This window comes from Lontra canadensis, unplaced genomic scaffold (assembly GCF_010015895.1).
Source record: "Lontra canadensis isolate GAN:19392208 unplaced genomic scaffold, GSC_riverotter_1.0 scaffold29, whole genome shotgun sequence".
Taxonomy (NCBI): Eukaryota; Metazoa; Chordata; class Mammalia; order Carnivora; family Mustelidae; genus Lontra; species Lontra canadensis.
This window is the reverse complement of record NW_022631023.1, coordinates 8,433,191-8,446,923: the sequence shown is the minus strand read 5'-3', so window position 1 is coordinate 8,446,923 and position 13,733 is coordinate 8,433,191. Positions and strand designations below refer to the sequence as shown.

Sequence of the window (13,733 nt, the reverse complement as noted above, 5' to 3'; positions counted from 1 at the left end):
AAATATTTAAGGCTTTGCAGGCCATACAGCCTGTTCCCACTGCTCAACTCTGCTGTTATAGTGCGAAAGCAGCCATGACAAAGAGGAAGTGAATGGCATGGCTACGTTCCAATAAAACTTTATTCATGAAAACAGGTGGGGGGCCGGGTCATAGCTTGCCAACCCCCGATGTAGGATTCGACATTCTCATTCTATAGAGGGTAAAGCCGAACCCAGAGGAATGAACTGACTCGACCAAAGACTCAGAGAACAGAAGGTGCAGTAGAGAGGTCGGGACTTTTGTGTTTTCACTGAGCTGGAGAAAATAAAAAACAGATGGGCTTTTTTTGTTGTTGTTTGGATTAATTCAAATAAACTAACATCCTGCCAGGTAACTACAGCTCTTCATACACGTGAGATGGGCCCCAGTGATAACACCTGAGACAAATTTCACTCCAGTTCAATTATGACCGTTCTTGCCCCACCTGCTGATGTCTTCCACATGCTGTGTGAGATTCTCAGCACCGGCGGGCCCCTTCCCCTTATGGCAGGGCCGGTATGCCTACTCCTGAGACGTGGGACTTCGATGGGCAAAATCTCCGCTCTGAGGACCCCTGCAGAAGCACTGGGTTTCTCCAGCATTTCGGTCATGCTCGCAGTAAGAGCCTCTTACTCTTGTCATTGTCGACTACGGGAACCGTGCACCCCAAATAAGAAGAAAGCACCACTCTCAATGGGAAAACGTGGGGCTCTGTGGCACAAATGGACCAACGTCATGATGCTTAACTGTCCTTCTTTTTGGACGTGATAATTTCATATTTTTGGACCACCCTGTCAGCACGTCAGATTTAAAACTTTACACGTGGAATAATGAAAAATTGCCAACATCTCACCACCGTCTTTTGATTAATGGGTAGTTCCTTAGAGATTGATCAGTTTGTTTGATTTTGTTACTCAGAGTGACGGATGGTGATTTTAAAAAATACTCAGCTTTAGAGTTACCCTACATGAGATAATTTTCATACGCCTTGTGTAGCCCCGTCTAGAATAATTGGACTTTATTGCCTTCCTTCCATGCATGAACTGAGGTTCCCTGGAGAAGCAAAACAGATTCAGACTTTGTTGCTTTAATATTTCCACGTAGATCAGCTGCTGTATTCATAGAGCAGCTTTGGCCAGATGGCCAGCCAGCCTTGTAGTGACATTTCCCATTTCCCGTCCATTACTCACCAATGGAAAATAATGTGATGTGAATTCCCCATTTTGGGTAATATGTGGTTATAGGCTTGTTGTACCTGCACTAAAGATAAATGACTTATCATGCAATAATTTCTTGACTCTCTAGGGAGAAAATAGGAGAAACAACAGTTCACCATGTTTGGCAGGAAAAGGAACCGTCAATGTTAAGGTATTCACCAGGACAGCTAAATTTAATTTCCTAATTTTTTTTCTTATTGCTTATTTTCTGTTACTTAGAGAGAAAGAAAAGCTTGTTTTTGCTGTTTAAGATATTTAAGCTCAGGTTTGAGAAGGGGTCATCACCAGGATGTCCTTTTTTTAAACCCCAGTACGATGCAGAGCTGGGGTGACAAAAATTAATGGAAAAAAATTCCAATTGGATCATCCAGACTGACTCATTGAATTCTTATTCAAAGTCGGGTTAGAATTTTTATTTTTAAAAATATTAGTTATCACTCCTCGACGTTTGACACAATGTTGTCATCCTTGGTTTTCAACCTCTCTGTTTGATTCGCCCTTGAAGTTAATTTTTTAAACTAACACTCCCTTTAATTACCGTTAAAGATGATTAAGTAGTAAGGATAATATTATTAATAAAGTATGCGCAATTAAAGCTAACATTTCTTCAATCCTTAACATGTGCTCGGCAGTGTGGCAAGAGTTTGCCCACTTAAATCATGTCGTTGAGCCTGCTGTCCTTTGGGACAGGTACTGTTATCACCCTCCATTTCCCGGCAGGACACATGAGACTGGAGAGGAGCATGAGCCTGCCCATGTCCCACAGTCTGGTTGGGATTTGAACTCACATATCTGATTTTAAGCTTTTAACTTCTGTGCACTGGGGAAGCCAAAGTGGTAGGCTACCCTTCTTTCTGGAACATTCCAATTTTTCCCTTCTCAGAAAGAAGGTAACACAGCTACTTCCTGGTTTCTGCTCTTCCTGCTGGGCTGCAGGTCCCTTCCTGACTGATTCCCAAGGAATGTGGGTCCCTTGAACCATCCCATCCATAGAAGGGGCATCTGTCCCTGTCCTGAAGACAGGTGACTCACCGGGCTCCAGTATGGCTGCTGGCAAATCAGTTTTGCTCAATGAAATAATCTACAGGTTGGAGGCAGCAGAAGGTTCTGGAAGCTGCAGAAGTTTCTGGAAATGACTTCCTTCTTCCGCTCCTCCATCCCTACCACAGGCAGAATCTGTTACAGAGTGAGCTGCAACCCTGCAACCTTGCACTCCATCCACCAAGCCCAAGGAGAATGCGAGTCGGGCTGTGCCTGACAGCGTTCAGCAACAGAACTCAAACAAAGAAGGTCACCTGCCCGCCAGTTTACCCCGTTAGTAACTCAAGCCTTTTATAAACTCATTTGTATTCATCCAGACGGCTGTTTTGGCTAGAAAGAAATGCTTCCTCCTCACTAGAATTACAAATAATTTGAGCAGAAAGCTACAGGCAAGACATATTAATCATGTTTGAAAGGATGCATCTTTTCATACAAAGGGTTTGATTCAACTAAGAGGGAAAAAAAAAAGACCAAAAAACTTTCCTGATCTGTACCAATATTTACCGGCGGTTCTAACACAGAGAAAACGCACAGTTTGCTTTATTTCTTTATCTCATCCCCACATGCCCTGCAGGTGAGAAATCCAATCCATATCCCATTGACGAGCCCTTTTGATTGGTCTGCCTCAGTAACTTGTATGGGGTTCGGAGGAATGACCTGCTACGGAAATTTTTCTATAATATTTTCTTTTATCCCTTATTTGTACTCATTAGTCTAAAAAGACAACGTTACCCAACAAATGAAATAAGTGTATTAAGGAAATGCCTTATACTCCTAACATATAGTTTGTATGTTATGTTAACATCATGTTTGGATGCCAGCTAAATCCATCCCTCTCCCAGGATTGTGCAAAACAGATGCCGGAGTGAGCAACTCGCGGGAGGTAGATTTTAATAGGACGATTAAAAGGGTTAGCATTTCCATGATTGGTTTATGCTTCACCCTCCACTTCTGTTAAAGATTAAATCCTCACACCAGGCTGTAGGTCAAAGGCAGGTTTGGGAGGGGTGTGGAGTATTTTCTTTCTTTAAAAAAAAAAATCAACAAAACAACAAACCCTAATAGATAGAGTTAAGTTTATTTTTAACGGCGACAGAAGCACGGTGGGAAGCTGGTTTGCAGATTCCATTTCATTCACAGACGTGCTCTGCAAACAAAAAAAAGCTGCCTTGAGTCTCTTTGGTGGAAAAGTGCCAGGGGGTGCTCTGGGGCAGCTCCCCCTGTGCAGGGGCCCTGGCTACAGGCCGCTCTTCACCGAGGCTGCCTTCTGTCTGCCCTCAACTTTGTGCAGTGGTTTCTCCTGACCTGTCCCCTTGCCCCAGCTCAAGCAAGCCCACCACCCTTTACTGAGCACCTGTTACGTGCCCGACTTTGAGTGTGGGTGCCGGGTGGATCAATAAACACAGACACTGACCCTGTCTTCACAGAGATCGTCTGGTAGAAGAAGGGAATTATAGTTAAATGAAGATGTAATGAGGGAAGATGTGAAGGGAAGATGAAGAGATAATAGAGATGTAAATGAGGGGCAGCTGGGTGCCTCCATCGGTTGAGTGACTGACTCTTGGTTTTGACTTGGGTGGTCGTGGGATGAGCCCCCTCGTCAGCCCCTCGTGCAGAGTCTGTTTGAGATTCGTCCCTTCTCCCTTTATCTCTCCCCCTGCTCGCACGTGTACTCTCTCTCTCTCTAAAATAAAGCAATAAAATCTTTTAAAAATAAAAATAAATAAAATCTTAAAAAAACAAAAGACGTAAGTGAAGTGCAAGTAATAACAGGATACGTGCATTGATCACAGAGACAGTGCAGAGAAGGATGAATGCAGGCAGAGGCAGGGGGCAGAGAGAGCTTCCTGGGCAGGGGGACGGCTGATAGGGCTGTGCAGACGAACAGCAAGAAAAGGGGAGGTATTTCAAACAGTGGGAAGAGTGGGAGGACGTTACGTTTTAGAAGCACCTGGTAGAGGCAAGGTGTGGGCAAGGAGGCGGCCCGGAGGAAGGAGGCCAGAACCAAATCTTCCAACAGCCCCAGTAAAGAAATAAGGGCTTAGGGCGCCTGGGTGGCTCAGTGGGTTAAGCCGCTGCCTTCGGCTCAGGTCATGATCTCAGGGTCCTGGGATCGAGTCCCGCATCGAGCTCTCTGCTCAGCAGGGAGCCTGCTTCCCTCTGTCTGTCTCTCTCTCTGCCTGCCTCTCTGCCTACTTGTGATCTCTCTGTGTCAAATAAATAAATAAAATCTTAAAAAAAATAATAATAAGAGCTTACATCTCTATAGACAAACGGAAAGATCTCCAAGACAGACTGTTGACCAAGAAAACAAGATGTGAAACAAATAACATTTTTTAAAAACCACTAAAAAAAAATATATATATATATATATATATATATATATATATATATATATATATATGTTTCTGTAAATGCGTTTTTAAAGGTCTCTATTATATATATTTCCCAAACCAGTAATAGTCTCTAGGAGGGACAGGAGGGTGCTAATTGGGGATGCGGGACAGGGTGGCCTCCAGTTTTTTTCCTGTAACGTTGACTTTTTTTTAATTAAGGAGAATATATTCTGTATTAGCTATGTAACTAAAGATTTTATTTATTTATTTGACAGACAGAGATCACAGGTAGGCAGAGAGGCAGGCAGAGAGGGAGGGGGAAGCAGGCTCCCTGCTGAGCAGAGAGTTCGACTTGGGGCTCGATCCCAGGACTCTGGGATCATGACCTGAGCCAAAGGCAGAGAGGCTTTAACCCACTGAGCCACCCAGGTGCCCCTGTTTACTTTTCATAACCCACGGCTCTGAAGAATATTACATTGTCTGACCACGTCTAGGTGTGGGATTTCAAAGTTAAATGCATTCCGGAGAAACGGAATTCCTGGTCCATAAAACCTAAAGTTCACCAGGTCCAATTCCGTTATTTTACAAATGAGGAGATGTGGATTTCTCATGGCCTTTTTGTTTAGAGTTATGGGAAGAAGTACGTAAAATAGCTCATGGAGAAGTCATTGTTGCCTTTGGGTTTTCCAGGTAGCTATGAAAACTACATTACAATGCTTTTTTTCTTTTTCCTTTTTTTTTTTTTTTTTTAAATTCATTTGCCCAACCACAGAAGCTCTCTGCAGAGAGGATGCTCTGGTACCATGCTGAGCACAACACACTAGCAGTGGGGCCAGGAGTCAGGTTCTGCCCAGTAGCCGCCACGTGACCTTGACAGAAGCCAACCTCAGCATCCCCATCCTAGCACTGGGGCATTTCCGAACCCTCAGGAAATATTACTTCACAACAAATGGAGGAGGGACTTAGACCTGGGAGGATAGAGTGCTGGCTTTCAAAAATGTGCTCCAAACATTTTCCTAGAGCAAGTATCTAACCCCGTCTCACAAGATCTCGGATACAAAAGCTTGTTTGGTGGAGTTGAGGAACAGGAGGATAGTATGGGCTTCTCTGGAGAATATGGCGAGAGAGAGAAATCAGTATTTTGACTAAAAAAAATATTTAAGTTATGATCGGAAATATATTTGCAGAGAAATAAAAAAAAGTCTTCCCCCTCCCTTAAATATTCACAGCTGGCTCTCCGACCATATAAAGTTACTATGCTACCAAATGACTCCACTTGCAACATCTGTATTGGTGACTGACATAATGTATTAAAGGCTATCTAACTCTGCGAGTCACGACACCCCTGTTTGATTGAGGTTTATTTTACTAGCACCAAGAGACTCACACATTTAACATCTGTGGTGCTGCTCCTGAAATTCCAAGCCATAAAACAAGGAAATTCAGCATGGTCTGAAATTCCAGAGCAGAGCAGAGCAACCAACTGTACAGAAAATACATTCGGGGCAGAGTCGGGGGGGAGTGGGTGCACCGGTCAGAAATCTAGCAAGGCTTAGCTCAGGCGGGACTGCACATCTGGCCACATCTCCCCAACACCCCACACCAGGAGCAGGCAGGAGCACGTGCCTGCCGCCTCCGTGCTCTGTTCTCACCATTGCACCCTCGGCAAGTGTGGGAAGGAGGAACTGGGGGCGTCGGAGTCCGGCTGGACAGCGAGAGATGGGGACAGTCAGCCTGGGGAAGGGTCTGTCCTGATGCCATGCTGTTGGGAGGGAGTTCCAGGACCGCTCCCCTCTCAGTACCAGATTGTAGAGACGGGGCACTAGCCGCTTGACGCCCTGTGTTGTGGCTGTTTTTCAGAGGCTCACAGTTTGTAACTGTGGGTTTACCTTTGTATTTAGCTTGGGAAAGAGTTAAGCAAAGGGGAGCTTCACCGGTCTCTGGGCTAGCACAGTACCTTTACTTTTTATTTTTCAAGATTTTATTTATTTATTAGAGAGAGAGACAGAGAAACAGCATGAGTGGTGGGAGGGGCAGAGGAAGAGGGAGACGCAGACTTCCTGCTGAGCAGGGAGCTCAATGAGGGGCTGGATCCCAGGACCCTGAGATCCTGACATGAGGCAAAGTCAGATGCTTCACCGAGTGAGCAACCCAGGCGCCCCACAGAGCCTTTAAAAATGATGGCTGGGGCGCCTGGGTGGCTCAGTGGGTTAAGCCTCTGCCTTCAGCTCACGTCATGATCCCAGGGTCCTGGGATCGAGCCCCGCATCGGACTCTCTGCTCCGCAGGGAGCCTGCCTCCACCTCTCTCTCTCTGCCTGCCTCTCTGCCTACTTGTGATCTCTGTCTGTCAAATAAATAAATAAAATCTTAAAAAAAAAAAAAAAGATGGCTACCTGTATGTTGGGCCAACATGGGAAAATGCTGATGGTCAGACTAAGTCAGAGACAAAGAACAGACAGGGGCCTGGGCAGCAACAATGTAATGGTAATAATTTGGCAAGACCTGATGTACACATGCAGCCCAGGGCTAGAGCCAAACACAGAAAAACAGCAATAGTTCAGTTCACTGGGGTGAAGGGATTCTTTTAAAGAACAAAGTCTATTAATGGAAATGGAAAATTTTTTATTACATTAATGGAAGTTACGCTAATGGAAATTAATCCTTTTAAAGACATAATCCCTGCTTTTTAGGAATCCTAGAGTCCTGGGGGAGGTGTGGAGTCTCCATACGAAAAAAAAACACAAGGTTAACGCTGAAGAGTTATGGGAGAAGCGCAGGACAAGTCCCACGGGAGCTGGAGAAAGATCAGACTTCAAAGCTTTTTGACAAGTACAGGATGATAAAAACACATGGCTTCCGGAGAACTCACAGCACCCCATCTTCCAGGGTGGCTGATACCCAGAGGTCCTTCAGGTCCCTCTTTCATGCGAAAACACAGTGTGCTTTGGATGCAAACATACTGGAGAGAGGCGGGGGTGGCTGAGTCATCACGGCACTCTCCCATCACGGAGACACACAGACTCCTTCGCAGCCACGTCTCCCCACTACCCCACAGCAGAAGCAGGCAGGAGCATGTGCCCCGCCTCCGCTTACCACGCAGTCCAGCTCTGGGTTCTCATTCACGTGACAGCCCATGTCATCGCCGGCCTCCCAGCACTTGCATGTTAATACCATGACGCAACTTTAGATGACCTGGCGCGTCTTTCCCAGCCACGACCGGAGGAAACGGAATCACCTTTCCCTCTAAGGAAGGCAGAATTGAACCCTCACAAACCAGGAAGGGTAGCAGCCACACCTGCTCTTACCATTATAGACACAGGAGTGTGATTCATGTAGGACGAAAAGGAGTCGTAAAACAACAAGTTTTGTCCAAAAATGGGGCAGTGGTTCATTAAATTGTAGTACATCCATCGGGTGGAAAATCACTTATTTATTTTAAAAAATGATTTTTTAAGGACTATGCAGTAAGAGGAAAAAACACATGATATGAAATTAAGTGAGAAAAGGTACTATACACAAATTATGATTATAAATATGAAAAAATATTTTAAAGACTGTAAAGGAATACGAGTATAGATATATGTGTATAATATACATCTAAGTGTAAATGCATGGAAGGGGCGCCTGGGTGGCTCACTTGGTTAAGCGTCTGCCTTAGACTCAGGTCATGATCCCAGGGTCCTGGGATCGAGCCTCACATAGGGCTCCTTGCTCAGCGGGGAGCCTGCTTCTCTCTCTGTCTGCCATTCCCCCTGCTTGTGCTCTCTTTCTGTCAAATTAATAAATAAAATCTTTAAAAAATAAATACATGGGTAATCACAAGTTTTACTGCAGAAGGGAATAAACAGGTCTCTTGACAGAGAACAGGAGGGCTCATGGAGAGTCTGTGAGAGCAAGTGGCTTAGCTGATTTTCAGGAGAGGTGAGTTTATGGGGGATTTTCTCTATTGCCCAGAATTTCGGACATCTTACATAAAGTATAATTGAAAGTTAATGTATTGTGGTTTTCTGGCAGACACTTTCCAGAGTTTGAATGGGCATACTAAGCTGGGTAGTTGCACAGGGTACGCTTGCAGTTAACCCACCCTGGTGGCCTGCCTGGAGGTGGAGGCTGGATGGCACGAAAGGGGCCACACATGTCCTCCCTCCTCATGGAGAATGGAAATCTATCCTCATTCTTCTACCTTCTCTAAGTATTTTCCAGAGGACAGGGGAAAACAGCATGGCTGTGCTGTTCTGAGCTTGGGGTCTGCATTTATGCAGACAGAAAACAAATTATCAGAAAATCTTGGTAGAGCTTGCAAGTTCAGCTGTGGCCACCTTTGTACAGTGGGATGGGGACGGAGCCGAGGGGGCTGTCTGTCTCAGAAGCCCATGCTTCAGGCTCTCCCAGCTTCATCTTTGCAGCCATCCTTGCACTAGCTCTATCTCTGCCTCCAGGGTTCAGTGGGGACTTGCCTCCTTCTGAGGACCTGGCCAGGTGAGGCCAGCGTTAGCAGCAGGGAATTGAGGACAAGGGTCAAGGCCAGGTGGTCTCTCGTCTATCCATCCTCAGGGCATGCCAGTTCTCTGCTTGTATCAGGAAATCAACTTACATAGACTGGACTTGTTAAAAAAAAAAAAACAACTTCACTGCATTACATTTTAGTGTTGTGTCCTTGGCATTGACCTTGTGTGTACAGAAGCAGCTCAATGAAGAATGTTCCCAAATCACTGATGAAACTGTTAGAAGATGCTCCTCGTTATTTTGTTTGATGTCGTTTGTCTAATAAGACTCCATGGGACAAATTATTTTTGCAATCTAGTATGGATTAAGCTCATATTTCCTAAAGATTACTTTTTAGTTTTTGGGTTGTTATTAAATTTTTGCTTTGGCAGCTAGAAAACTCGCCATCACATCTCATGTCGAGTCACATTAACCACATCAGTGTGTGTTTCTGGCGTATTTGCACCTTTCATCCTATCTCCCATCCTCCTACATGGTAAAAAAATATATATATATATATCTCTTTTATTCAACAGGCTTCCAATTCTATCATAAGCTGCCTTAAATTCCTTTTTAGGTGTAGACAGTTTATAAATAAACCCACAGAGTACCATATCTTGAGGAAGCGGATCATAGGCAGAGGTCTATATATTAAGGAAGGGTGTTCATACCGCTTAACCAAAAGCAAATCCACAGCCAGGACAAATCCAGAACACCGGGCTTTCTATCAGACAACTGGATCGGACAGTTCAAAAATCAAAACGATAACAAAAAGTCTGGGAGATTGTTCTAGATATATATATATATGTTTATAAAAAATAAAATTATTAAAAAAAAAGAGAAAAGGAGACGCAACAACCTACATGTTGACCTTTAACCAAATTTTGGTTCAAGGGAAAACAAAACAAAACAAAATTCTAGATGTGAAAGAGATTTTAATGCGATTGGAAAAATTTGAATGTCGACTAGATGATAGGTGATGTTCAAATGAAATTAATTTTAATAGGTCTAACAATGCTACTGTGGATATACATGAAAATGTCCTTGGGAGAATGAAATATTTATTGTGAAGTTTCATGATTGTTTACAGTTTACTTTTAAATGGATAAGCAAAACAACATGAAACATACACGTGTATGTACACACATATATACATGCAAAGAGAGAGCAAATAGGGCAAAATATCAATAGCACCACGCTGGAGGCTGAAAATATCCCAGTCACATCCCTCCCAGTTCCAGTCACCAAACGAACATGCTTCTCACTCGTGCCTGACCCATGAAGCTATGACCCAGCTTCTAACCATGGATTCAGAGTCACACATCTTATGTTGACTCACTCCAGACTGTTGGCTAGAGACCTGTGCCTCACGTCAGTTTAAGGGATACTGATAATGAGCTTCAAATCATTTACTTGAATCTTTTAAGAACAGTTAATGAGCACCTACTATGTTCCAGGCACTGTGCTAGACAAGAACTTACATCGGTGAATAAATCAGACGAGGGTCTTGCATTCATGGTGTCTAAGGCCTAGTGGGAGACACAAATAATAAAACAGGCAAACAAACAATATGTGTGTGTTTATATCTGTATATATAAATACACCTCAGTACAAATTGATTTGTTCTCAAAAGGAAATAAACAGAGTCCTGTTGGGGTGCCTGGGTGGCTCAGTGGATTAAGCCTCTGCCTTTGGCTTATGATCTTCATGATCTTCATGATCTCAGAGTCCTGGAATCGAGTCCCGCATTAGGCTCTCTGCTTGGCAGGGAGCCTGCTTCCTCCTCTCTCTCTCTCTGCCTGCCTCTCTGCCTACTTGTGATCTCTCTCTGTCAAATAAATAAAATCTTAAAAACAACAACAACAACAACAAAAAACAGAGTCCGATTGACTAGTGGTGGACACTGGGCAGCATCGCCCTCTGAAATCACATCCCTACTCTGATGAGAACGAGGGGGGCGCAGGGGTTGAGGAGAGTCTCTGAGGAAGCACTGGGGATCTAGACGATGGAAGGAGGGAATCAGTGCGGTGAGAGCTGAAGAGAATACTAAGTCCAGAAACCACAGGAAGCAGGTCAGGGTGAGTCGGAGGAGAATGACTAAAGATGTGCCTCAGGTAACCTTGGGTCTGACCTTGTCAGTGATAAACAGCTCTGCATTATTCTAAGTGGATAGGGGGCCACTGAATAATTCCAAGATGTGCATGGACATGAGGTGATTTAGGTCTTAAAACACCATCCTGCAGCAAGTCAATTACAAGTAGGCAAGAGTGGGGGCTATTGCTGCTGTTTGAGTGAGTCATTTATTCCTTAAGTAGGACAGTGACCATGGAGTAGGAAAGAAGTGGATGGAATTGACAAGCTTGGCTAATGGGTTGGATGCTAAGGTTGCGAAAGGAAGAAATTTCTGGTCTAAGCAAATGGTAGTGCCAGTTAGGTAGAGAGAGATAGCCTGAAGTGAACAGTCTGGTATAGAAAACACTGAAGTCAAGAGTTTAGACAGAACTTTCCATCTTCTGAAGAATAACCTCCTCCCTTACTTGGTGAGGGTTCACCATGTATCAAACTCTGCACATTCACCTTGACCATATTTTTTTCAATGATGATGATTTGAAAGGTCTCGCAATAAAAGTCAGAAGTATGAGAAAACTACTGAAAAGGTGTGTATGTGTGTATGTGTGTGTGTAAACATAAGCGCCAAATAACAAAAGGATGGAAATCATAATGCCCTAGTCCTAATTCTGAAAGAAGTAACAATGATTGCAACCAAAAACTTGGCTCTGAGCTTCCTGGCAGCCAAAGGAAAAAGGGGAAGGCGAGTTTTATGGAGTTCATTGTCTCATAACAGGAAGCATGCTGGTTTATGTGGAGAAATAAAACTGTTCTTATTCTCTACTTTGAAAGCATTTTTATCACTACATAACTTCTCTAAGGGCCAGTGATCAATAAGGCAAAAAATTCTGTCAATGAGAATTTAACACAAAATACAAAACCCTTCCATATAAACTTGAAAAAAGACAGCCCAAATGTCTGGGAGAATGGGCCATCAGGGGCACTGCTCAAGGGCATAGGTCTTTTTCTTTCCTTCGTGTTTTTGTTTCTAGTAGTGTCATTGTGGCAGCTGTCTTGGTATCCATGGACCTAATTACATTTTTTGTCCTAGGATGTACATCTCTTTTGTGATTCTTTCTGTGTGTGTAGCTGTGTGTGTGTACACACACGTGTGTGCACGCGTGCTATGTGGAAATTGGTTGCAGACCTTCTAAGACGTTGTAATAAACCTCACACACTCCCACATTGCCTCCCCTTGGTTGGAAAATTCTGACTTCACTTGCCTTGGGAAAACAAGCCTCACACAACAGAGCTGCCAGACCTCCTTCATGTCACAATGAAAATACTCATTAATTCCTTTGTTTCTGTCCTCTGATCAGCTGAGCCGCCCGAGACAGACTGCCAGGGAGCGTCCTTCCTCCTGGGGACCTGGGGTGCTGCAAACCCTCAGGGCTAGCCTGAACCAGATTACTCAAAAGTAAGGCGTTGGAAGCATCCTAGAGGGGCCTGGGATGGCCATGCCCAGGGGCAACCCCGAACTCACCGGTGCTGGGCGGCTTCGCACCGGCTCATGACCGCGCAGGGGTCGGTAGCTGGAGCACTGCGGCGCCCCCAACCCCCGGTCCCAGGAGGCGGGAAGCAGGGTGAGCCCCGGAGAGCCGCCGGCGCTGGGGCCCGAGCGGCCCGCGGGTGGCCCCGAGAGCGAAGCGCGCGGCCAGCGATGAATAATTGATGCGCGGAGTGGAATTACGGCTGTGGGTGCCCACCCCGCCCGCAGCCCGCCCCGGCCCGCGGCTGCCCCTGCCGCTACGCTGGGGAGCGCTGCCCTCTTCAGAACCGGCTCCCCTGCCAGCACGCGCAAAATGCATTGCCTTCTGGCTGGGAATACATTTGCATTCTCCGTTTCAGGTTCAAATGTGTGCGCATAAAACAGGATTAATTAGCACAACCTGGCAGGAGGAGTGTGAAAACCCCAGCGGGCTGCAACCCACCCCAGATCCCGAGGGCGGGCGGAGGGACCCGTCTGCTGGGGGGCTGAGGCTGTCGTCTGGGGTGGAAGGAACACCAGTTTCCACGGAGGCGCTGAGATCCACCAGCTGCTCTTCCGGTCTCTGCCCTTTACCATTCTTTTTTTTTTTTTTACCCCCCAACAGACATTTATTGAGCATTTGTTATGTGCCAGCTCTATGTAAGGGGGGAGGAAGGGAGGATGCAGCAGTGAAAAAAACAAGTCCCTGCTTTCCTGGAGCCTCCATTTGGGTGGGGGTGGGGTGGGGCAGGAAAACAATAAAGAAATAACCGTGGATGGGAATGATCGGAATAATTACCCGTTAAAGAATGTTGGAGGAGTCATTCAAGATAATCAAGAGATGCGGTTCTGTCGAGCAATTCTTAGATTTTTTTTACAGTAATTTAGTAAATGTTATTATTTGATGATAACATTTACCAAGCGCTTAGCATGTGCTAGGGACTAGAATGAGCGCTCGAGCACTTTTGCTTCATGCAGTTGTCACAGTGACCTCAGGACATGGATCTGTGGCCATTTTATAGGAGGGGAAATGGAGGCAGTGGGTTCCAAGGCCAC

General features: G+C 45.1%; 1 protein-coding gene across 1 annotated transcript in view; it reads right to left on the bottom strand.

The window, feature by feature from the left end:
- CLDN14 (claudin 14) overlaps positions 1–12,761 on the bottom strand; it is a 59,743-nt gene extending 46,982 nt beyond the window's left edge. Inside the window, exon 1 of the mRNA XM_032865351.1 lies at positions 12,693–12,761. The gene's annotated coding sequence lies outside the window, so the exon portion shown is untranslated. The remainder of the gene's footprint in view (positions 1–12,692) is intronic.
- Between the last annotated feature and the right edge of the window lie 972 nt (positions 12,762–13,733).